Here is a 24,612-nt window from a genome sequence, read left to right as displayed (position 1 = left end):
TATTCTGAATGCCATTTAAAATATTCTGTAGCTCTGTGGTTGCTTTTTTGTTACAGCTCCATTATCTCTGTGTTCTCTACTGTTCGCAAGCCACAGAATTCCTGAATATTTTAACTGCACGCATGCAAATAATCTTTTTCCTCCTAAACTCTTCTGTGGGTCATTATTACAGAATTAAGTGCCTTGCAACTCTTCATGCTTGTATTCTCACAGTGCCCTGCTCAGACAGCGATACCAGACAAATCAATAAAACACTAGTAGGTAATCACGTCAACCAAAAGCAGAGAATATAGGAGGAAAATCAGCCTTTGAATGGAACCATGATATAAATTTACTCAGATTTAGGAGCAAGAAATAAAACTCGGGATCTTCTCCCATGACATACAAGGCTGAACCTCAGTTGGTTTTGTGAGAACAAACTTTGGGTTGGAAAGGTCGCACAAAAGGCGCAAGCAATTAACTCTACGTGCAGAGCATTCACCCTCTGCCTATTAAACACAACCGGGAACAAAATCCGAGGTGAAATGAGGACAAACATATGCAACTTAACTAAATATATGCAAGGTGATAACCCATAGAAACTGATTCTTTTTTTCCATCATATGCCTGGAATAACTAATTAAACCACAGTGAAACAGAAATGAGTAACTCACACAGCTAATGGGGGATATACAGATATACAGTAGATGCGACCAGGGCTGTTCACTGCACACAACACAAATTATTTGCAAATACTTCTGTCACATCAAGAGGTACAAGAAACATCTTTGGGACCTGATGAATTACAGTCCCACTGCAACAACAATCTACTCCCCACACCCTCATGCAGTGCTTCAAGATTGTACTTGGAGCACATTCGCTCTCTGACCAAACACGATGGTGTTTGAAATGCAGTGAAACTGCTGTACGTTGTGGGGAACCATAACAAGTTCAGATGGGATAAAATAGCCATTAGCATAGACATAGGTACCTCTTCAAACCTTTGGATTGATCTTCACTTAAAGATAATACTGTCTACCTAAGCCCCAGTCACATCATGATTTCACCTTCAGTCTGTAAGATATGGCCACCACCTTCTGAGGCTAAACCACTAGAAGAAAACTCAGGTGTGGAGGCCAGATCAGGCCATCATGGCCAGCATGGGCTGACCTTCCTCCCCACAGGCTTTTCATAGAATCGTCCAGGTTGGAAGGGACCTTTCAGATCATCTAGTTCAACCATCAACTGAACTCTGATCAAAACCATCACCAAACCATGTCTCTAAGCACTAGGTCAACCCGGCTTTTCAATCCCTCCAGGGATGGGGCCTCAACCACTGCCCTGGGCAGCCCAGGCCAAGGCTGTAGAACCCTTTCCATGGAAACATTTTCCCTGATCTCCAATCTGAACCTCCCCTGAAGCAACTTGAGGCCATTTCCTCTTGTCCCATGGCCTGTTCCTTGGGAGAAGAGACCGACCTCCCCCTGGCTACACCCTCCTTTCAGGGAGTTGGAGAGAGCCAGAAGGTCTCCCCTCAGCCTCCTTTTCTCCAGGCTCAACACCCCCAGCTCCCTCAGCCTCTCCTCACAAGACTTGTACTCCACACCCCTCACCAGCTCCATTGCCCTTCTCTGGATCCGCTCCAGCCCCTCAAGGGCTTTTTTGTGGGAAGGGGCCCAAAACTGGACACAGCCCTCGAGGTGGGGCCTCCCCAGTGCCGAGTCCAAGGGGACCAGCACCTCCCGACTCCTACTCCCCACACTGTTCCTGACACAGGCCAGGATGCTGGTGGCCTTCTTGGCCACCTGGGCACACTGCTGGCTCATCTTCAGCCCACAGGCCACCAACACCCCCAGGTCCTTTTCTGCCAGGCAGCTCCAGCCACTCTGCCCCCAGCCTGGAGCACTGCAGGGGGTTGGTGGGACCCAAGGGCAGGACCTGGCACTTGCCCTTGGTGAACCTCATCCCATTGGCCTCAGCCCATCCAGCCAGCCTGTCCAGATCCCTCTGCAAAGCATTTCTGCCATCAAGCAGGTTGACCCGACTTGGTGTCATCTGCCAATTTTACAACAAATGCTGCTGACCCAGTGTCCAGCAGAGGAAGAGAGCAGATAGCAATAGCGAATCAATTAGAAAGCAGCAGCACTGCCTGGGTTCAGAGCTGCATGGAAGACAAAGGTAGGGAGATCAGTCAGCTCCCCAGCAGCAACTATCCTGACGAGACCAAGTTTATCCACTCTGACTAGATGCCTTCACAGTTTTATTGAGCTACATAGCGTAAGGTACACTGTCATCCAAGCAGAACTGGATTGATAGCATATCTTTAACCTCAGTGGAATAGCCAGTACAAACAAAAAAAAGCAAGCATGACAAAAAAACCCCACATAGACTATAAGATCATCTACCTGTAAATCTGATTCAAAGCTTAGTTTTCCACTGCTAGACTGCACTGTGTACATGCTGCTTTGGAAGGTGTGTGGAAAAAAATAGGGATAGGCAATACAATAGACAAGTGTACGTGATTTGTGTAAAAACAGGCTATTACATGGATATAATTTATTTGATTTGCTATTTATTAAGTACCTGTAAAGTGCTCGGTGTTATCCAAATTACAAAGAAAATTGTCTTCTGCTGTAAGAAACTGACAATCTAAATGACAAAAGGGAATAGACAAGGTGCCGTGAGAAGCCAGTGATGAATGAGGAATATTTTGATTGTGTTTTGAATTTGATTGCTTCCTGTCAGCACCTCGGAGCAGGAGTTCTTGCTACAGGTTTGCCGGCACGTGGGCAAGCGTGGCAGAGCAGAGCATTGGCATTTCAGACACAGCAGTAGACTGAGAGAGCCAAAGTAAAGATGAAACATAATAAAAAAAAAAAATAAAAAAAAAAGACAAGTTTGGAATTGCTATTCGCCCAGGGAGGAGAAGAATGAAGGATGGCCCTAAGTAATCTGAAAAGAGCTTAAGATGAGGCAAGAAAACTGCAGGAACCTGATACTTAGACTATGGACTCAAGACAGAGCCAATGTAAGGAACAGCAGCTGAAGCTGATGCAGTGGTAGAAAAATAAAGCAGAGCAGTCCTGCTTCACAGAAAGAACTTAGAAAATCCAACATGACTATTCAGGAGACCTATGTGATAAAGACAGGTGATGAAGGAATCCAGTATCAGCTGTTTAGTGTGATACAGTTAGGAAAAAAAAAAAAGGATGAGTAATTTTTATGGCCAACCTCTCAGGAGCTTAGAACGTGCTTAGGAGTACCTTCATTACCAGAGGTCCAACATGTCACATTTATTTATAAAGTCTGTGAGCGAACTAAGCAAGGCTTCCTTTGGCAGGGTAAAAACAATGCTGTCACAGATGGGCTTCACACAAACGGGGGTTTGTTTTATCAGTAAGTATCTTCTCCCCACCACCACCCCTGTCCAAAATCCTCAACCTGTAAGTCTTCAAACTTCTTTTTTCCTTTCTCATCACTTACAAACATAAGAAAGAATAAGACATCATTTGTTTGTTTTCTTTACTTGATAGGAGACTAGTTTTTCTCCAGCTTGGTGGTACTCCAAGTGAAAAGGACAGCAGATACACTCCTGGCAACTGTACAGGGTGGAGGGTTTTTTTTGTTTGTTTTTCCATAAAACACTTCACTGTGCCAGCTTTTCTGAGTAACCTCAGAAATAATATACTTTTTCTGACAGATGACAGCAGAGTGTAGTTAATACACAAATTAAACCCACATGGAATGGGATTGATACACAATGTCATTATTCCAAAGAACAAGGTGGTACCTGACTAGCAAAGAGACCATCCTTATACGTAAAATTTAAAGTGAAAATACTTTCACAGACTTTAACAAAGCTCTTTTTCCAGTTCTTCAGCGCTTCACAGCTGCCGTGCAAAACCCTTCTAGCAACAGAAGAATCTCTCTTACAATGAAGCATGAAGGTAAAGCACGAATCTTGTCGAACAGAACTGTCTCCTCACAGCAGTATCAGATGGTTTCACCCAAACCATGCGAAAGCAGAAAGAGCTTGAGAAGTTTCAGATAATTAATTGGCTTTTTTTTTTGCATTAAAAAAAAAAAAAAGGAAAAGGAAGATGCAAGCAAGCATAAAAATGTATTACGGCAGCAAGGCTTTCACTGTAGGAGGTACAAATCACTGCTTCCTCCTAAGCCTGGCGACAGTACAGCAGGGTGGCACCACGCACACACGTGGCACAGGTCACAGTAAGGACAGAAGGATTTGAGGGCTGGCCTGGTTCCTAGACTAGTGCAGCGAGGGGGTTAAGTCAGGCAACAGACGTGCTCTCAGTCGGTGCCTGTCAAGGATCGCCCCGCTAAAGGATTTTCATCCTAAAACCTCACACTCAAAGCAAGTGGCTGTTGCCAGTACCATCGGCCAAAACAAACACACACTTGTGATTCTACAATGGATGTTGCATCCAGAGTGAGTTTCCAGACACCATACCCTACACAGAGAAAAGTTTGTAAATAATACCCCGTGTTTCTTCCCCTTCTCTCCCCCACGTCAGCAGCTCCAGCTCTAGGGGATGAAGGGGATTACTGCCAAAAGCCGACGAGATCGGCAGCGTGACGGGGTTAGGAATAGCAAGTCCTTAGCGACTGACTCAGCTTCTGACCCACTCCATGAACTTGGCCAAAGTGCTTCTCGGTGCCACTGCTGCTCTCCCAGGCTCTCTATCATCTTATGCAATTAAGCCAGTATCTTGGAGGCAGGGACCGCCTCTCACTAATTTTGCTGAGAAACAGCCTATCGGCTTGAGTGATACCTCGGTAAAAAAAAAAAAAAAAAAAAAAAGGGGGGGGGCTGATTTTACTAGGATCTGCCACACCGAAAATAAAACCATCTTTTCACTTAAATAATGAATACCCACACAGTTAAAACCTGTTAATACGCTTTAAAAATATGTAGAGCTGGCAGAGTGGCATGCTGCTCTCATTCACAAGTTTGCCGCATCCTTACTGACACCTACAATCTCTCCTCAAGGTTTATTTGCAGAGGCTTTTCTCCCAGGGTCCAAGTTTTCCCTTGGTCCTTTCTTCCCTTTTTGTGTCCTTCCTTCCCCCTTCTCTCCTGCTTTGTCCCCCCTCCTCTAGCAGAGCCCCTCGGTCACACCGGGCGAACCGTCTGCGGTGCGACAAGGGGAACTGAGCCAAGCCTCAAGTGAGCAGAAAAATAACCTGAAGAAAAGCAAACAATTTCTTTTTAACCATGATGGGTTCCCCCAACCGAGCTTATTCCCCAGCACAGGAGGTGGATCAACACACCTGAGGATGAAGGAGAGCAAACCAAGCTGCAGAGACGAACGCATCGCTTAGCGGGATAGGAATGTTTTTAAAAGATTAATATTGGAGCAGGGGTTCTCGCACTGGGGAACTCTTTAAAACATCATAAAATGGACTTAATACATATTCCTTATGTTGTTCACAGTTTCCTTTGCCAGTTTGGCTAATTATACGATATTTAAGTTTAAACATATGCTGCCTCCCTTGCAGTGAATCCTCTCCTCCTACATGATACTGCAGTGAAGTCATCTTGCTGACTTCAAGCCCAATCCCGCACCCTCTCCAGTAGGTTGGCATTTTTAGTTCATCCGGAAAGCAGTCCAGCCCCGAAAGCCAGACAGAGATTCTTATTGCAATAAGCTACCAGGAGCTTTTCTGGAAATACCCTGAAATGCACTGTCCAGGTTCCAGATGTTAAAGAACCAGCACAACTTCCACCATCCTGGGCATACAGTACTTAAAATACATAAGAGAGAGGACGCACCTGCATTGGTTTGAAAGGGGAATCAGCAGATCAGAGAGGCTTTCACCCTCCCTCCTTCTATACCATCACCAATTGACTTTAAGATTTTTTTATTTTTTTTTTTTAAAAACCAAGACACCGAAGAAAGCAGCAAATTCCAAATGGAAGGAAGCAGCAAAAGGCTCAGCCAAAAAAGAAAAAAAAAAGTATTTAGAAGGAAAAAAAAATAATAATAAATCTTGCAGCCCTTTATGAACTGTCATGTGCCGCAGACAGGAAAATCTCTTTCAGTTACTGCGTTCCACATAACGAGTGCCTTCCGTAAGCGGAGCAGCGAGCACACCACAATAGCTGTGTTTCATTAGCTTAGCACAGCAGAGGATAGGATTTGAAGGGGGGAAAAAGACAGCAGCTGAAAATAATTGCATTGAATTAACATTAACCCACAAGCCCAGACAAGGCATATAATATTCAGGACTGCTACAGAAGCGGTAACTCAGAATGAACGTCTGCAAGAGATGAATAATCCTGCTCTGACTGGGATTCAAAATCCTAAAGGAATAAAGTTCACCTCAAACGGTGTTCCCCAAGGAGGGGAGGGGAGGAAAGGAAGGAAAGCATGGCCTAGTTAAAGATACCAGTAGGTAGGAACACAAACTGTAAAAATGATGTGGTTCCCCAAGGACTAACTTTTTTTTTATGCTTTATACACACATTCCCACACATTCCTCCTCAAAACGGACTTTGAAAATAAATCTACTTTAAAGAACTGTAAATGAAATAGACCTGTGAGAATTTAAACACTTCGGGCAGAAAAGCCCAAAACCTCAGAGAATAGAGGAAAAAAAGGTAGCCAAGACTGGAGTGGACGAGAACACATCACCGCAGTGACAGCTGTAATTCAACCAGTGGATGGACTTCACAACAGTCCACGAGCCTTGATACCACAAGGGTTTAGAAAAGAAAACTATCACCAAAAAAGGTACTTAATAAATCTGTTAGAAAGGAGAGACACACGACAAACTCAAGGAACTCTCCTCAAACTGAAGAGGGCATATATGCTAAGCACAGGGAGAGGAACTAATTATTTAAAAAAATTAAAAAGAGGGGGAGTTACAGCACCTATTCATTTCATCTATGAACAGCTACCAGAAGTAAGCAATGGTTGGGAGGGATAACACAACTCTCAAGTTCTTTCTCCCAGTTCCAGCTGGAAAAAACAGCCTGGTCAGGCCCTTGGCGAGCAGCAGGTCAAAAGGAAGAACTAAGCCACAAACTGAGGGCTGAGGAAAGCCAGAGTAGAAGCTACTATCAGACCAGCTCTGAGAAGACTTCACCAGACCTTGTTCCTCATTAGCCACTGTCCATCTGAATTTACACGGCTCCTCCAATTGGACACGAGTAATAAATTCTACCTAATGAGCAAGGCAGCATTTGGAAACAATTAACATCCTATTTTCCTTAACCACCATGTTCAGGGAAGTCCTTACTTCCCTTCTGCATCCCTGCAGAACTTCAAATATTTATAATGAGACAAAAAATCATCTATGGGTTTTACAGTTGCAGCAAAACTAACCAGCGTGGGTTTGTGCTTTAGGATGTTGTAAGCTCCAAAAGATTCCCTATCAAACTTATACAGTTAATTTGTAATCCATCCTTACTGGGCAGTAAAAAGTTTCTTTTTAGTTGAGCTCCCCAGTAAAGCAAGATTTTATAGTTCTTCATCCGTATTTGTCTACCATCTGCACAGCACTATCCCATATGGACACACGGCAGATTTTTTTATATTTTTGTGAAGTCTCCCTCGTTAGCAGTATTACCCCCCGCCCCAGTTCTGCTCTTTCCCTGTATGATCAGCACAGGACTGCCTAAAAGAGAATAAAATATAGTGCTTCATTGGAGTTTTGAAGTTTTTAGTGTTTAAAGTAAGTGCTCCCAAATATTTTTATATAAATGCTTTGATGAAAATGTTGGAGCACCTGAATTTCACTTACCTAGAAGAGTCTTTATAACTACTTTACTAACTAAGCGTACAGTAAAATCACACCCCACACGTTTCAGAGTAGAAGTCAGGTAAGTTTGGAGATGGCAATCTGTTTTTAGCACAAGTTTTGCTTTCAGGCCCTTTGTCAGTGTTGATGGTTGGACTAGATGATCTGAAAGGTCCCTTCCAACCTAGACGATTCTATGATTTCTATGATTTTGTTTTTCCTTAGAAAACTGAGAGATTCCTTTTCTCAAAGCAAAGCAAACGGCTTCCGTGCGAGCAGCAGGATGAAGGCAAAGCCATCTGCATCCCGGCTGCAGGTTTCCAGCTGTTTAATAAGGCTCACACCGGAGCCTTTCCCTTACAATTCCTGCTCCATCCTGTTTCCTTCTTTCACAAAACCTGTCTGAACTTTGCATCTTTGGGAATTCTGTTGCTCCGCTGACTTGGCTTAAATCAGCCAACAATTTAACAGTTACAGTGGAGGGGAAGGGGGAGAAGAGACACAGATCCCATACGCAGAAGCAACAGAATCTGTTGCTGTTTCTAAGGGTACCAAGCTAAAAATCAAAAGGGGTGGGGGTGATGACCCAACTTCTGAAATAGAAGCCCCTTCTTGCTCTCCACACCTAATACAACTTTTCACCAGCAGAAATCCATCCTAAAGCTTTGGTTTACGAACGCTGGAAACATCAAGTAACAAAGACAATTACACCTGAGGTTCTCTATTAAAGGAGATTTCAGAGAATACTTCCATTTCATTGGATGAGATTTCTTTGTGGTCCCAGCAAAACATACCATTTTTGATCAAACTTATCATTGCCGAAGTCTCCAAATCCATACCTGAGCTAAAAAAAACAACACTCCAACTGTTGCTGTTCATTCTTACATTTCCATCAGTTATTTGCATAGTCATTCCCACTCTGATTTAGCCTTTCCTTTCACGATTGCATAAGTCGACATAGAAAAATGAGAGCAGTAAATCAAAATAAGCACTTGGCAGCAGCGTGTTGGTGAGATCACAGCAAGATCCTGGAATAGCACAGGCCCTCTCATATGGAAAATGCTCAGGGAGTTCCCAGGCAGGCTGAGATGGACACAGACCACTGTGGAAACCAGCTGTTAACTGGGGAGCACCCAAGGAGGTGACAGAATTGACATCCAAAGTTTCACAACTAATGGGTTACGTTATGCGATCTAGCCCTTTTTAACCTAATCACATGATGGAGCTCAGAGGTAAAAAGTGAGAAGTGGAGGTACAAAGTCCCCATTGAAAGGTAAGCTTGAATACAGAGAGAGGGTTTCATTTCTCCGATTTTCAGTTCGCTGATTAAAAAAAAAAAAAGAGGTTTTATGGGGTGGAAAAATAAAGTATTGTTTAGGAAAGGTGTACTTGGCCTGAGGAGAATGACAAAAGAATTACCTAAAATGTGTTTGTGATTCATCGTGGTTCAATAACTTCTCCTGAATGCTAATGTGTTTCAGGGAGATAGAAAGGCTTGTGCAGGTGTGAGAGAAATGATTAATCAGTTATTAGTAAGCTGCTGCCTTCGGCGGCAGCCAGGCTGCTCAAGCCGTACCCTATGGAAAGGGTCTGCCAGCAACTCTCCACACACTGCTGGTATTTAGAAACCACCAGAACAGTCAGGACAACAAATTACATCTCTGAAGTTCAACCAAACCACGTGCAGGGTCCTGCTCCTGGGTCAAGGCAGTCCCAGGCACAAATACAGGTTGGGCAGAGAATGGCTGGAGAGCAGCCCTGAGGAGAGGGACTTGGGGGTGCTCTGAAGTTCCACCTAAACATGAGGAGGAACTTCTTCACTTTGAGGGTGGCAGAGCCCTGGAAGAGGCTGCCCAGAGAGGTGGTGGAGTCTCCTTCTCTGGAGACATTCCAAACCCACCTGGACACCTTCCTGTGCAACCTGCTCTGGGTGGACCTGCTTTGGCAGGGGGTTGAACTAGATGATCTCCAGAGGTCCCTTCCAACCCCATAGCATTCTGTGATTCTTTAGGAGCGAGTGTAAAGAAACAATCTATGTTAATCTGAAAGCCCCTAAATGAATCTAAGCAGTTACTCACAGCCTTTTGAAATATTATTATGGTTATTTCAGAAGTATATCTACATGGATCTATCTGCACGGACCAGCATAGGGAGGCTGGTTTAAATTTAAACTTCATCTTGCTTTAGTGCAACTACTCCCTCCATCAGTAGCTTTACCACAAGCAATAAAACTTGATTCTCTTTTACCACCCTGGAGACCCACTCATTTCCACAGGTCTTGCAAAATATTTCGAGAAAAAATTTCAAATGTGTTGCTTATCACCATGATCCCCAGCATCCTTTTCTCACGCAGAAGTCTAAACAGTCCCTCACGCTGTTCTATTTCATGCAATTACATCTTTCAAGACAATGAACTAGGATCCCTTAATTGCAAATGATGTTGTCCTTAAAAGGGGGACCCTCTGACCGATAACTTAGGAAACAAAACCCAACATTTTCTAAGAGCAACCAAAGGATTGGAGCAACAACTGCAAGCCAACAGTGTGCTTCCAGCGCGGAGGAGCAGCCCGGCTTTGGCTGCCTGCCTCACTACACACCCGAGACACACAACTGCTGCAGCCTGATGCTCATCCTCACTACCAGACATCACCACTTTTGTGGCATAGTGCATTTCTGAAACGAAGAGCAAATAATCCACTGGTGGCTTAATTTATTAGCTATACAAAATTCTCAGGGTTTCAGTCAAATGAGATGAAAACCATTAATCCAGCGGGTTTCATACTCTTTTGATGAAGAACACTAGCCGTATGCCTGTACCCTTTATCCAACCACAGTTCTCATTAAATTTGTAGGAACTCTGTTTCCATCTACAGTTTAGTGGTTAATTTCTTAACATTCACAACCACTAGAAAAATAAGCTAAGACCCTATTGCTCTACTGCGCTGTCATACTGTGTGTTTGCACACATGCACACATGTGCATGGGTATAAAATCCAAATATTTTCATTTAAAAAAAAATGCCTCCAGAATGCAAATTCCTATCTCTTGTCTCCTAAATAGTAAAAATCTTGATAGGAAGACTTTCCAAGCTGTTTAGAAAGTACCTATTGTCAGCAGCATAGCTACATAAGATGAGTGCTTCCCACTCAGGTCATTTGACCCATGCAATTATTTTCTCCCTCATTATTCATGCCAGTACAGCAAAAAAGAATATGGCCCATATCTGTCTTGGTTTGTGCAGAATAAACGGGATTAGTTCCAAAAACCAAAACTGAAGCACATATTTAATTCTAATTTAATGGGCATAAGAACCCTTCCTGTCTTCCCTCACACCCATCCACCTTAAAAGACCCAGAATAATCTAGGATTGGCCTTAAAAGCTCAAGAGCTTCCTAGCTCAAGAGCTTCCTTACTCCCACTGCAGCCTTATGGTAGACAACCCATAATACTGTCTACTGAGGACTCAAACAGGCTCTGCAACAGCAGACAGAAAGGACAGGGAGGAAAAAAAAGAAGGAAAAAGCACCGAAAGCAGCCCGTTTGTATGGCTACCGACCCACAGGACAACCCGAGTTGCAACAGGGCTTTATCGTTCACCCCAAAAGCTGTTTATGAATGTGGTCTGTCCCTGCCACCAGCTAAAGATTTTTGCACTCAAGGGACAATATACTATATAAAAATAAGCATCCATTAAAGCTGTGAAGTGCGGTGTTACTGAGGAATACTCAGCTGATGAACGTAGCATTAGATATCACTATGCCATTCTTCAGACTCAGTTAGAGAAGCAATATTCAAACCCAGTTTCCATACCCTTGTCAGACTAAGCTTGTGTGGCTGAGTCAGGAGGAAAACCACAAAATACAGAATCGTATCACACAGATTTAAATTACTGAACTAAAACACTAGGGATCACAAATTCCCTGTTCCAGGCAAGGCTTATTTTGGGAAAAAAAAAAAAAAAAAAAGACTATGCCTTAAATAAACTTGGGCGATACCCTCCCCCTTTTTGGGCCTTTTAACTCAAAAGTTTCAAGGAACATGAACAGGTTTTTTTGCCTGTTTTTTTTAGCCATTTCTTTGCAATGCCAAGTTCTGCCTTTTGCTACCAGCCTTGGTATTCCCTCCCCCCCAAAACTATACTCCATTCTTTCAAGAGCTGCATTTTCTGTTGAAAGTGCCAGAGGACAGGAAGGCTCCTGGCAGCGTAGCTCCAACAAAGAGCCTGGAACTGAACAATCTCTTTTTTTTTTTTGTGAGAGGAGATAAGGAAGTCCAAGACATGGTTTTAAAAAGAATAATAAAATAATAATAAAAAAAAAATGCCTCTGGCTTTGGCAGTTTTTAAATAAAACCACACAGATCTTCCTTTCCGAAGGGGCAGGTAGCGTACAATGGCTTTCAGCAGCAACGAGCACCTGCTGCTCCGACCTACACAAAAATGGTCAGCAGAAAAGAAGGAAAAGACATTACATTGTGGGTCTCATTTACCCACAGACACAGATAACACTCCACTCATTCCACCCTGTTTCTGCAGAAGCAAACGCTGAGGCCGAATGCTACAAGTTTCTGCTGGTTCTTCCCCATACAGTCTTGCTCTTCCTTTGACAACTCTGGCACTGACAACCGCAGAAAGATGCTAATTTTTTGTTGGAAATAGTTTAAAAGGATACTGCAGAAAGACCCATTATTTTACGCAAATGTTTCAGCAACCCAGCCTTATTGTGTACAAACATAATGATGGGGAAACTGCTGCTCCCAAGACATTGATTTTGTCTTAATAGAGCATCTGAGAAGATCCTTCTTTTCCTAAATCCAATTATTCTGCTTTAGTAGCATACCGGTGAGAAAGAAGCAGACAACTTGTAGAATCAGCGAATTGTCTAGGTTGGAAGGGACCTTTAAGATCATGTAGTCCAACCATCAATCCCTTATGGTATCCAAATTCTTCTGCAAATATCAAAAGCCTTTGCAATTATCACATGTATCACCCTCAGCTTCCACTGATTACCTGAATTCCTCAATGGGACCAGTAGTAGCCGATGATCAGTGTCAGACCTTAGAAAGGAGAAAGTAACTGACTATTTTAACAGTCTGCATCAACTTTTTATACAATGTGAGGAAGGCGCCTTCCTCTCTTGGAATTCATTTTTTCATTCAACGCTGCAAAGTGTTGAGCTGTGAACTCACAGGCTGATTGTCTGCACCAAGAGGTTACACACTGGTCACAACTGAACAGTCAACATTTACAGCACTGTGTAGCCCAGATAATTCTCTTTCTTCCTCTTCTAAAGGCCAAACTCTCTATGAAACCACTGGTTTAATAGCACTGGACTGAATGGTGTTATTTCAGCGGGAGGAACTGAGTTACGCTAGCAGTTCAGGATTCTTTGGCTAACACTTTTATTGGAAATATTATCGAAAACTATTACCAGCTTTTACTGTACGATAGCAAGATAATCACCTGCAAAACTCTCCCAATTAAACAAGCAAAAAATTACAGTTTAAGTTCTTTTTTTAAAAAAAAAAAAAACACCAACACACCCAAACCTTAGATTTTTTCAGTTCTAAGTATAGATAACCAGACATTAGTATGAACAGAAAAATACAGAGAATGCCAACGATAATATTGTTTTAACTAAATCATAACGCTACTTCGTCATACACAGCAACTACTGCCCAAGAGACAAAGCTCTTTCCTTTAGAATTACTGGAACAATCAACTCTCAGTAAGGAAAGACAGAGCTGATGCTCGTTCCTTTCATGAAATCTAGATGTTTCCAGAGGGGTCTAATGAGTACACTCCTTTAAGAGGGTTCAGTAACACTTTAAAGCCACCTTTGTTCACATTTGTTGACAAAGCGCCTTCTACAAAAGCCCCACTTGTCTTTAGCTTTGTGTTCAAGGGGCCCAGGCTAAAGACATAAAAAGAAAACTTCCCTCCTTGGTAAACCCCTCAGATGACTACCCTTTACTCATTTTTCAGGCAAGCAGAGATGAGCAGTTAATGAGAAACCCAAGGGCGATCAAAAGAGACCTCCAGGCCTTAGGACGACTGGTCAAGGGGTCAAGAGGTCAGGTCGTGTTCTCCTCTGTCATCCCAATGGCAGGGAAGGACAAGGAAAGTAACAAAAAAACCAACCACGTCAACACCAAGCCTGTTGTCAGAGGCACAACTTTGGGTTTTTCAAGCACAGGAAGGTCTACATAACACCAGGCCTACTGGAGACAGATGAGGTACATCTCAACAGGGGAAGAGGGTCTTTGCGCAGGAGTTGGCAGGGTTCATCAAATGGTCTTTAAACTAAGTTTGAAGGGGGAAGGGGACAATCCACCAGCAGAGACGCAAGGGTCATCAATGGATTAGGAACTACAGGTGAGCCTAGGAATGGTCCTTGCTACACCAATGGCCCTTGCTGGTGGGACCAGTAGCCCAGCTGAAGCGCTTTTACACTAATGCACACAGCATGGGCAACAAACAGGAGGAGCTGGAAGCCACTGTGCAGCAGGAAAGCTATGAGGTAGTTGCCATCACAGAAACATGGCGGGATGACTTGCATGACTGGAATGCTGCATTAGATGGCTACAAACACTTCAGAAGGGACAGGCAAGGAAAGAGAGGAGGTGGAGTGGCCCTGTATGTTAGGGAGAGTTACAAATGTCAAAGGCTAATTGAGGGTAACAGTAGGGTTGAGTGCTGGGCTGTTCAGCCTGGAGAAAAGGAGGCTGAGGGGAGACCTTCTGGCTCTCTCCAACTCCCTGAAAGGAGGGGGTAGCCAGGGGGGGTCGGTCTCTTCTCCCAAGGAACAGGCCATGGGACAAGAGGAAATGGCCTCAAGTTGTGCCAGGGGAGGTTCAGATTGGAGATCAGGAAAAATGTTTCCATGGAAAGGGTTCTTAAGCCTTGGACTGGGCTGCCCAGGGCAGTGGTTGAGGCCCCATCCCTGGCGGGATTGAAGAGCCGGGTTGACCTAGTGCTTAGAGACATGGTTTGGTGATGGTTTTGATCAGAGTGAGGTTGATGGTTGGAATAGGTGATCTGAAAGGTCCCTTCCAACCTGGACAATTCTGATTCGTGAGGCTTTGTGCCAGCACCAGAGTAAGAAATGCAAACAAACAGCAGCAAGTATCTCAAACTGGATCCAACCATCAAATCCTTTTTTCTTTGACTTCAGCATATACTAGAAAAGTTCAAAAATTTCTACCTACAGTTGATATTTACATTTAATACAAATGCTGGACAGAGCTGCCCTGAGCTCATTCCAGTGTTTGGCGGGAGCTCCTCTACCACCCAAGGAGCATCTCTACCACTATTCAGTAGGTAGAGCAGCTAACTTCTGCCTGTATGTGAAAAGAACTTCTCTGCCCAGTTAGACTGGACCAGCTCACCGAGGCACTACAGTTACAGCAGAAATTTCCATTTTACCATCTGAAAACCAGTAGCAGAAAACAAGAGTTCCCACTGCAGGTGCAGAGCATCCATGCTTTCCCTAGGGAAGGCAACTTCACAGCTTTTACTCTGAAAATAGCTTGCAAATACATCCCTTGATGTCTGCATTCTTTCTGCCAACCCTCCGTGCTTGTATTTTTAACATTGAGAAGATGCTTAAAACAACCTCCAAGTTACCTAACTGCTTCAGGTTATCTTTATCAATAGAGAACACACCCATGCCCTCTCCCACTTGTAACTTCTCCACAGAATGGGTAAAGACCCAATATCCATGCTGACCATACTGACATACCTGTTCCTTTTAGTAAATACTGTGGATTAAGAGATCTTGCTGCAGTTCTCACAAGCTAATGGTATTACCACTGATAACTCTTTTTCAGTGGTATCACTGTTATCAAAACAATAGATCCAGATTAATTTTTTAAAATTGTACTTGTCTCCCAAGGCTTCTCTTAAAGTAGTGCCTCTTGCCTCATTTAGTATGCATATGAAATGACAACACACATGGACTACCATACTTAAACCACACAACTCTCTGCCCCTTTGGCTAATACAGATAATGCAGTTAATTACATGCATAGCTGTAATTATACGTGCATAACTAATGGCTGGGTATCTCAACATAGATGAAGCTGCTCAAACGGACTGGGAAGAGGGAGCTAGAAGAAATTTTATTTGCCCTTCTAACTGGGGTTATGCGTACTCCTTCTTATCAGAATTTGCACTGATGTGGCACACCTGAATTCTCCTCTCCTTCCTGCAAGAACATTGCTGGTGTTGAAATAACGGAGAGCAGCTGTCCTGAGGATGCACTCACTCATGGCTCCAGTCTTCACCTGATGCAAAGACTGAAAGTACATCTTTCCATGTCAAGCCAGTGACTTACCATGTCTCTTTCATTAGATTAAAACTGCGTAGCTACAGAATATAATTCCATTACAATTACCTATCTCAGAAATGGAACCTGTAGTAGAAGACACTGGGTCAGCACAGGTACTGTCTGAACTGAAGCACACGACAGCCACAGTCCAAATACTGCACTGACTCAAGGCTTCCTATTTCCAAATTGAATTATAACTACTAGTTTCCTGAATGACTCCAAATTGCCTGGCTGAGGGACTACCTCTCTCTTCAATCCATAATCACAGCTGGAGGCTCTTTGTTACAGAGGAGACAGCTACCCACAGGACATTCTCTAAAGGGGGCCCTCCGCTCTGAATTTCAATAGATCAAGAGAGAAAAGCCTCAAGACAGGAAAGCAAGGCTTATCCCCTTAGTCAAGCTTATAGGAACCAGTGAACACAGCAAGAACAATTAGTTGGAAACAAAGGACCTGCTGGTCGACTTAGGTTCGATTTTCTAGTCTAGTTTGGTGGTTCTCTATTTACGGATTTAGGGGAGGGAGGTCTGACTGCTTTTCCCTTACGCCATCACTCTGCTAATTACAGAAAAGTAGCCTATGGGCCGGGCACAGTCGCTTTTTCAATCTTCATATATTAATCATACAAAATTAATCCAAAGCTAAAAGCCTCACCATCTCTAGAGCAAGGTGAATGACTTTACAAAATTTAAGCAATTTGGAACGTAACAAAAAAAAAATAATCTTAAAACCTACTGTTTTAATTTGAATTCACACACCACCACCAAATTGTGAATGTTTTGATCTCTCTGGCATACGAGCCAGGAAATCAATTTAAAATTCCAGCACAAATAGCCCAAGACCATTTTATTTACGTGTTTGTTTTAAAATAGAATTCAAATTCCAACTTGGATTTAAAATTATGCAGATTATTTTCTTCCCTTCTCCCTCTGCGCTCATCTCTCCTTTATCATAATGTATTTTCTGACTCATTTGCAGCTGCAGGGGATGAAGTCTTTGAAATTTCTGCCTTCCAGAAAACCATCCCAACACAGCACAATGCCACCAACTCTTGTTATTACACACACACACTCTTCCAACAAGTTCACTTCCTAAGGTAGCTGAAGGAAAAAAACTGACTTATTTTTGGCGGGTCAAAAAATAAAAGTCTAGGTTGTTGCATGTTAGAAAAGTTTATGAAAGGTGCTGTACATCCTAAGGCTAACCCAAGAAACACAGACCGAAATCACCAGCATCTTATACAGAGGGAAGAATAGATGCAGAAGTTTCCATGGGTCAAATGCAAATATCACAGAAAAAAAGCCAGGACAGAGAAAGGCTCAGAGCAGCACAGGGCAGAAGAGGTGATTTTTGCCTTTCCAGATTTTATACATTGCTTTTCAAAATTGCACTTTTGAAAAAATTTCACCTTTGGCTATAAAATATGAAAATTAGTCTTTTCAAAAAAGCCCACATAAGCTGACCTACTTCTAGCATTAGTTACAATTTAAAAAAACCAACAACTTGGTATTTTTGTTCGATATGTGGGCCATTTTTCATGCCTTTTTCTGGACCTGGCACTAGCTGTCACATCTTTAATTACTTGCCACAGATATGGTTAAAATGATATTAACTGGTCCAAAGTGGAAAAGACCTTACATTTTCTTTTGGCTTTGAAGGCTTTTTGGTTGGTTGGATCTTCCGCCCCTCCTTTACAATCTTCTCCTGAGTAGTTAACCACCACAACACCAAATGTTCTGCCTTTTACTCTCCAATGGAAGTTCTCCTTTGTTCCAATTTTCTGCCTTTTTTTTTTCCCCCCCGGGAAAAGAAGATTAAGCACAACAAGAAACTTGTATGCGTATCTATAGGAGGAGAGATTATAGACCTACATAAACTATAGCTCAGAATTAGACCCCACATCTAGATCTGAATTTTGTGAGTTTGGTGAGCAGAAAAGATGTCAGAGTTATGTGTGAAGAGGGACAGTGGGAGGTGGGGTGAAAAGGTTGATAGGAGGAATGTACTTGAACCACAGGGGGTAGAGTTTCAACAGATGAGTGCCCTGGTGTCTGAAGGGAGGGGAAAAAAAAAAAAAAGAGAAAACTTGGGAGGAAAAAAAACCAACACAACCACCCCAAAACACAAACACCAATACTCCAGCATTTTAAAAGCCTAGTGACCAAAGGGTATACTAGATACCCTTCCCAGAAAGCAAAGATCAGTACTTAGGTTTGGAGAATTTTATTTTCTTTTGAGTTGGTTTGGCTCAGTGTTATTGAAATAAGTTTGTCCAAAAGTTCACACACAGAGCCAATACTTATCAGGTTTCAATTTCCAGCTGAAGGCACGACCGTTGCTATGAAAACTAATGTGCAATTGTATTCCAGAAAGCAAAGGAAAAGACTGCGTGTAACAAATACATGCATTGGCACTAAGAGTAAAAATTATATTATACCAACCTGTGTCATAGACATTTTTCTCCTCTTACTATTGGAGAAGAAATGTGCAAGTCGACTTTACTGTCTGGCCAGAGGGTATTCTGTGAATACTTAGAAATTCCTCATCGCCCTACCTCAACAGATTACCATCTCTCTTAAAATATGAAGCAGCAATTTAAAAGAGTCACCCTCACTACGGTCACTCCAGCAGATTGCCCGTCTAGCTGGACGAAATCCTGAATCCACATATCCCTTACGCTTCTGCTAGACCATATGATATGTGTATGTTGACTGAAAAGAAAAAAAAATATAAATAAAGCAAGTAATATTTTCACTTTGCTACAAATTCAAGCACCAGAATTCGTGCATGAACTAAGAATATACAAATAGTTAGCTAGGACAGTTCTGTATCTATGGAAGAAAGCATTAAAACAACGGCATTTTGTAAAAGTTTACTGAAGTACTGGCTTTGCTAAACTCTTTCCATCATTCCAAAACAGAGCAAGAATTGTTTTAACTACTTTTTTTTTTTTTTTAAGAAATCAAAAATAATTCTTCTATCTTCACAACATTTATGCATCAGAAGAAACAGATGTGGGCTGCAAGCCAGACTAAATTAGGAGCCCTGTCTCTTCCCATTCTCACTATCAGGCTGACGAGGAGCTAGAAGAAAACTACCTCTGAATAGCACCAGCCACCTAGTCCCAGGAACCGTACATAAAATTTCAACTGAAGGAGGAAGGCTGAGGTGCTGACAGCATTATTTGAGCCCATTGTCATACCCTGCATTATCCCTCCTTTTGTCTCACTTCAGAACGTTGGATGTATTTGATCTACAGGTTGTCAAGCTTCATACATGAAGGAAAAAAGGTTCACCTGGAGCATTTTGTCCATGTTCACATATCCCCTCTGATTTGCAAAACACTCTGGGAAATTAGATCAAGCAAGCATTCTCTGCTGTATTAAAGAATGGGAGTTTAACACCACTGCAGATCCAGAATCTGAATTTCTTTTAGAACCAGTGACCCATCCTGTCTTCTAGCTGAAGCAAGCTCAACAACCAAAAAAGCTGTATTATCGTATATGTATTCGTGTAGCTGATAAAAAAATTACTCAGTCCCTGATGACACAATATTTCAGAGACAGTTTTACACTTCGTACGCTCCCCTTAAATTAGGGCTGTACAATAAACACTTTGAGCTAGACTTTGAAAGAACATAGGAGGTGATACACACTTCAGTCCACAGCTTTTCTTGCAAATCACAAATAAATAAAATTATTTAATCGAGTCAGAATCTAAGGGATGCCCAGGAAAGAATTTAAGGACTGGACAAAGTCAGTGAAACCATGATAAATAAATACGTCAAAGACCAAAGAATAAAGTATCAAGGTAGAGGTGGCAAACATCAAAGAAGAGATTATGAGAAAGTAAAACCAGAAGGAAAGCCAAAGCAAGAGACAAGAAAACACACTCAGCTATTATTTTGTAATAGATCTGTTTGGGAACAATTTGTTTTCTTATCCTCCCCCGTTTCGCAAACACTTTAAATCAACCAAATTCAATGTAAAATGGGAAATCTTTTCTCTCAGCATTGACTGGTAGTTCCCACTCCCTCCCTTGCGCTAGTGCCAGCTCCTGGGGAGTTCTGCAGCGGTATTTGACTGTAAATGGCACACAGCAGAAGCATCAGTAAGCAGACATGTCCTGAAAAGCAGTAATAATAGGTCGTTTGTAACATTTGCATAACATCTCCAGGTAGGATATTCAGCTTTCTAAAGAAATCCAAAGGCCGCCCACTAAAAATGTACCAAAGTGAGATAATTTGTACATAAACTAAATAAAACACCTTTCTAAGGAGACCTCTACCAGCTGTGGCTTCCAAGCACACAAAGCTATGGGTTGGAAGGGACCTCTGGAGATCATCTAGTCCAACCCCCTGCCAGAGCAGGTTGCACAGGAACACGTCCAGGTGGGGTTTGAATGTCTCCAGAGAAGGAGACTCCACCACCTCCCTGGGCAGCCTCTTCCAGGGCTCTGCCACCCTCAAAGTGAAGAAGTTCTTCCTCATGTTGAGGTGCAACTTCTTATGGTCAAGTTTGTGCCCATTCCCTCTTGTCCTGTCCCTGGGCACCACTGAAAAAAGACTGGCCCCATCCTCCTGACACCCACCCTTGAAGTATTTATAGGCGTTGATTGGGTCTTCTTCACAGTGCGATTCACTGCTGAACAGAAAAATGGCTTGTCCATCACTTCCACTCTCTCAGAAGGAACTTCCCCCGACCAAGCAGCCACTGAGAACAACCCTGCTACAGCCAAATCAACTCCTCACAGTGAAACCTCATTAAGAGAAATGCAACAACACACTTTCAAGCCTTTGCAAACAAGCTCCATGTGAGTCCCTGTTCACCTTGCTCTCAAGCCCAAGCGTGTGCTTTACAAACCAACCCTGCTCAGGAGCTTGAGAAATTAGCTTACTGATGGGTACCACGTACGTAGCACCAGCCACTTAGTGCCTGCCCCCAGCACACACGTTCCCCTCTGTCTTATCTGAAAGGAAGAGCAGAGGAAACTTGTTAGCTATCCCCCGTGGCACAGACTTCCCATTAATATTCCTCTTAAACGTGAGCAGTGATCAGAAAACCGAGGAAACTAGCAGACAGGTTGTGACATTCTCTCTCACTCTCTCCTTTGTGTCTGGCAACACTGGCAATACCGACAGATCGCGCCACAAAACCAAATCCTTGCAGAGAGCTGGATGCAAAAATGCTGACAGAGACAGCTTCACGATTTTGTGATTATTCTCCCATTCATCTCTGTAACACCATATGTATGCAGTTTAGTTGAAGTGTCACAAATATATTATCACCTCTTACGATCCCTACTATCAAATGCCTGCCAATTGCTTTTAGTTTCTCTTTCTCTCCTTCTCCAGTGTGATATTTGGAGAGAAAAAAGAATGGGGGGGGGGAAGGCGACTGACTCAAGGAGAAGGAAAATTATCCTAAATCCTTTAAACAGTTGCTCTGTTAAACTGACACAAGTTTAACAACGTGTACTTGGCACGTTCATCTTGCCACGAATACAAGAACCTTTTGAAAAAAAAAAAAAACCGACACACAACACAAAACTCATTCAAAGGAGAGAAATCTTTTAAAGATACAGTACAGACCTCCCTGAAGGGTGGTTTGACGGCTGTTACAAAGCCATTCCTAGTCACAAGTGTTCAAACCACAAAGCCTTCATAACCATGAACTCTCTTTTTGAAATCTCCTCTTTAATAGGATAATGACCGAACAGGGAGGCAAACCCAACCAACTCATTCTCCCTCCAAGTTGTACTTTCAAGCCAGAGATACAGCAGAGGAGAAGATCTACTCAACCCAGGCATAACTCTGCAGAGAAATAAACCAGAACAGACAACAGTACTTCTCCTTGCTCCAAGGGTGTAGGAGGCCTTCTGGTCTCCAGGGTTCCCAAAATCTCATCACCTTCTACAAATGTTTTTTTAATACAAGGACATATTGCACATATGTACCACAGCACCACAAAGCAAGCTCCAAAACTTCAAAAAAAAAAATCATTTACTTCAAGGAAACTGAAAATCAAGCAATAGCAGAGTCACAGCTCCAGGAGAAAATTGTACTTGATGGCCCCATCTAAGTCCTAAACAAATGCTTATCTAAGAATCGCAGAATTAGCCATGTTGTGGTTGGCAATATATCCAGAAAAAGAAGCACGTCATTGGAATGGGAGGGCACTGCGTGTTAGCGTGCAGGTGCACTGGCAGAGACCCGTGGAAACCTTTTCCCAGTTAACAGTTAAATCTATAGACATCAGCCTCTCACTCCATCACATACTGAACCCATCCAGAACATCAAAAGAAGCAAGCCACACATCTTATGCATGAGCTCTGGGAGCTCTGCTCCAGCGTGTCAAGCAGAAGATCATAGCCCAGCACCATTTTTTAGGCTGGACACTGCGAGCAAGCGCGTCGATGAGCCCAAACCTTAAAAAAAAATAAATAAATAAAATCAAAGAGACTTCTACTAGGTAGAAAAAAAACAAAGAGCGGAAGGAAGGGTGGAGCACCGTGCTTCTCTTGATCTGCCATTCGCTGCAGAACAGCATTGCTGTCAGGAAGTACAAGGCACACAGCAGTGTTTCAGCAACAGTTACACCTTCATGTAGCGTAATGGGGCATTAAAAAAAAATAAAAGAAAAAAACCCCTCACTTCTTAGGACAACATCTGCAATAGGTTGCACCTGAGCAGTAAGGAAACAGGAATACTTGTTTTTAAGAACACACATGGTCAGGTTGTATAATGATGACCACTGAACTGCAGATACTTTCAGTGAGCACGTAAGACTACTACAGAATAAGTAGGTAAGAATTTTTCCTATCTCCTCACCAAATTCCACCTGAACGGTACACGCATTAAGTTTTTCCTGGCAATGGAGAATATAAGGAAAAATATCAAAATGGTTAAGTATAGAAACCAGTTCTCTTCCCCCCCGCCGCTTCTTCATGAAAAAAAAATTAGTTAAAAAATCCTCAGACGATGACACTCCTAGCAAAGTTGCAAGCCACAAAGCAGACAAGTGTGTTGTACTGCCCAGCGAGTTTCAAACAGATTACTCAAAGACACAAAATAAAGTCAACCACCCCCATGTAACCTCCCTGGCATGAATAAACTGGGAATCAGGTTTGACCTCCAGACTGGTCACACCACACACTCAGATCCACTGACTGCACAGACTGAATCTTTCAATACAACCCATTTCACATCACGTCGACGTTCTAGCCACCTTAGCCTTTATTTTCTTTGCACGGTGAGTTTTTAAAAGTTGCTGCAGTACTTTTAACGGCTTTATGACTCTTGTGTTAATGGATGTTTTCCTAACAGTACGCAAGGGGGACTTTTTACCAGCAAACTGTCAGCACTGTTCTTCCTCCTTCTTATCTAGTTGCTGGTTATCAGATTAGATCCCTACCATCTACTTATACAGCTCCCAAAAAGAAAAAGGGGGAGGGGGAGATCAGGGAAAGAAAACCCTCAAGGAAAGCAAACTTGCAGCTCGAACCGTTAGAACTTCATGAAAATTCAAATACATTATTCTTTACTCTGTAATATTCTGCCTAAGTCACTCAATCAAGCAGGAATGACATGGAAATAATGGGACTAATGAGAACAATGAATGATCCAAGATTATGCAACTGAAGGATGAACCGGCAGGCGTGCGTGGTGGGGGGGTGGGTGGGTGTGTGCATTTGGGGGAACGGAGGAGAAAGATCTAAGGGGAAGAGGAGGAAACCACGTCCTCAGATACAGCACTCTGCAGGGTTTTTAGTCAATTCCCCCTCTCTTCCCAAAAGATAAATATTTTACCCCGGGGGCAATCAGGCAGCTGAGGGACAAAAGCAAATGGGGAAAACCCGTTTGCTTAAGGATACACTTCAAAACAGCTCTTACCAAAGCTGCGCTGTAACTGCTGTATCATGAAATAAGAGCTCACAGGCAACCATGTTTATACTACAGCAATTAACACACGGTACATTTCCTGCGCTATTATTATCATTGGCGCTCTCCATATGTTTGTTGCACATTTTGAGCCTTGGCAGGTTAAGAGGCATCCTTATAAAGTTAACAACAAAAAACGTTGCTGATTTTAAACGTACTCACTGTTATTTTCTCAGGAACTCCTATATTTACTTTACATCATTCTCGGGGGAGAACTGGACAGTTGTATTAGTCCTGCAAGGAAAAAAAAAAATAAAATAAAATATATGCACTCAAAATAAACTTTGTCAAGGCTTCCACAGCTGAGAAACTTTTTAAAAAAACGTTAACTTTTGGGACCCCATACCCACCCCACCACACCGGGCCTTTGCATAACCACCAGCCACGTCTCGGCTGAAAAAAGAACCACCCCAGATTCGGCTGTGGCTGGGTCCAAACTGGAATTTCCCCAAACTTGGAGAAAGGCACATACACACACACACACATATCCCAACCCCATCCTCATCCCACCAGCAGCTCCCCAAGACCAGGTGGGGGGGGACAAAGGGGGGGCCGCCTGGGTACCATCCCTTGCGGGGACGCACTTGCTTGCAAGTTGAGGTT

The 24,612-nt window shown here is 42.8% G+C and overlaps 1 protein-coding gene across 4 annotated transcripts in view; it reads right to left on the bottom strand.

Annotated features, from left to right (window-relative positions):
• ELMO1 (engulfment and cell motility 1) overlaps positions 1-24,612 on the bottom strand; it is a 348,732-nt gene that overhangs the window by 323,541 nt on the left and 579 nt on the right. For 2 of the 4 annotated variants that reach the window (XM_014942223.1, XM_014942255.1), the window contains exon 2: positions 24,172-24,243. The gene's annotated coding sequence lies outside the window, so the exon portion shown is untranslated. Of the gene's footprint in view, positions 1-24,167; positions 24,244-24,593 lie in introns of those variants that run through there. The other 2 variants (XM_014942230.1, XM_014942245.1) reach the window with 2 other exon arrangements.

Source organism: Calidris pugnax, unplaced genomic scaffold (assembly GCF_001431845.1).
Source record: "Calidris pugnax isolate Ruff unplaced genomic scaffold, ASM143184v1 scaffold23, whole genome shotgun sequence".
In the NCBI taxonomy this organism is placed as follows: domain Eukaryota; kingdom Metazoa; phylum Chordata; class Aves; order Charadriiformes; family Scolopacidae; genus Calidris; species Calidris pugnax.
The sequence above is the reverse complement of the archived record's forward strand: the minus strand, read 5'-3'. Positions and strand labels throughout refer to the sequence as shown.